Below are 1,887 nucleotides of genomic sequence, written 5' to 3' on the forward strand. Positions count from 1 at the left end.
CATGACCGGGATGTCACCGGGCACCGGAGCCATGAACGGCATGGGCGCAGGCATGACGGCCATGAGCGCAGCCCTGAGCCCCAGTATGAGTCCCATGACCGCGCAGCCCGCGTCTATGAACGCCCTGACATCCTACAACACCATGAACGCCATGAGCCCCATATACGGACAGTCTAACATCAACAGGTCCAGAGACCCTAAGACCTACCGCCGGAGCTACACGCACGCCAAACCCCCGTATTCCTACATTTCTCTCATCACCATGGCCATTCAGCAGTCTCCCAGTAAGATGCTGACACTGGCCGAGATCTACCAGTGGATAATGGACCTCTTCCCTTTTTACCGACAGAACCAGCAGCGCTGGCAGAACTCCATTCGCCACTCTTTGTCATTCAATGACTGTTTCCTCAAAGTGCCCAGGTCGCCGGATAAACCCGGGAAAGGCTCCTTTTGGACTCTGCACCCGGACTCCGGGAACATGTTTGAGAACGGCTGCTACCTGAGGAGGCAGAAGCGCTTCAAGTGCGAGAAGAAGATGGCCATGAAGGATACCGGCCGTAAGGGAGGGGACGGCGGCTCCTCCAACAGCAGCTCTGAGAGCTGCAACGGCAACGAGTCCCCGCACTCCAACTCCTCCTCCAGCGACCACAAAAGGTCCCTGTCGGACATGAAGACGAGCCAGGCCCTGAGCCCAGAGCACGCCGCCGCCTCCCCGGTGTCGCAGGGGCAGCACCTCATGTCCCAGCATCACTCGGTCCTTGCCCACGAAGCGCATCTGAAGCCGGAGCACCACTACTCCTTCAACCACCCCTTCTCCATCAATAACCTCATGTCCTCGGAGCAGCAGCATCACAAAATGGACCTAAAGACTTACGAGCAGGTGATGCATTACTCCGGCTATGGCTCCCCCATGGCCGGGGCTCTTTCCATGGGCTCCATGGCGGGGAAAGCCGGTCTGGATTCTTCATCCATACCTGACACAACTTACTACCAAGGCGTCTATTCCAGGCCAATCATGAACTCCTCATAAACTCTGCACCCCTCCTTCCGATGTGGACTTTCTTTCCTTCAATTTGTACATTTGTAAAAAAAAATATAGAGTTTGTGTACAATATGTATTTCAGATATTTTTGATGTTTCCCACCGTTTTAGTTGTCGAGTTTGTTAGTAGCCTTATTATTTTGAGAAAGGATGTTGATAATAATTATAATTAAAAGTAACGATAATGTGACGAGATCTGTTCAGAAGTCGGCTTCAGGAATGGACCCCAAAGACAAACAAAAACGTGCTGTAAAATAGCCTCCATCTGCATAACTGGATTCCTAAATGAATTTAAATGCCTCGCAGGATTTCTTCAATCATTTGTGTGATTCCTATTTATGGCTTGTATATGTGTATTCTTGTAGTGACAAGAACAGAATCTATATTAAAGTGTTATTGGTTTTGTTTTCTGAATATGACCATGTTTGACCGTTATTATTACTATCATCATTATTATCATAATTATTATCATTATTATCATTATTATTGTTACTATAACTACTAATTATTATACTTCAACAGTAGTGCTAGCCTAGCAGAGGAAACCATTAAATGCTGTTAAGAGTTACTGGGGGTGGACTTTGGGGCTAAGGTTAAATGAATAGAACAGAATATAAGCAGAAATATTACACATTAAATACAAACATTACTTTTGATTACAGTTCACGTTAAACACATATTAAATATTAAAAACTAAAATTTGTGAAGAGGAAGATACAAATAAGGACAGAATTTTTTTATAACATGAATAATAACATCGACGCATTCTTCTTATATTCAGGGGTACATAAGATCAGTTTCCCGGTAATAATATATAATGATATATAGATATATATATTTTTTATT

General features: G+C 45.0%; 1 pseudogene; it reads left to right on the forward strand.

Annotated features, from left to right (window-relative positions):
- Position 1: 1 nt before the first annotated feature.
- On the forward strand, positions 2 to 1,455 carry LOC111662959 (hepatocyte nuclear factor 3-beta pseudogene; annotated as a pseudogene).
- Positions 1,456 to 1,887: the final 432 nt, after the last annotated feature.

Source organism: Seriola lalandi, unplaced genomic scaffold (assembly GCF_002814215.2).
Source record: "Seriola lalandi dorsalis isolate HSWRI2012SDOR001 ecotype SW California unplaced genomic scaffold, Sedor1 jcf7180002000790, whole genome shotgun sequence".
NCBI lineage: Eukaryota > Metazoa > Chordata > Actinopteri > Carangiformes > Carangidae > Seriola > Seriola lalandi.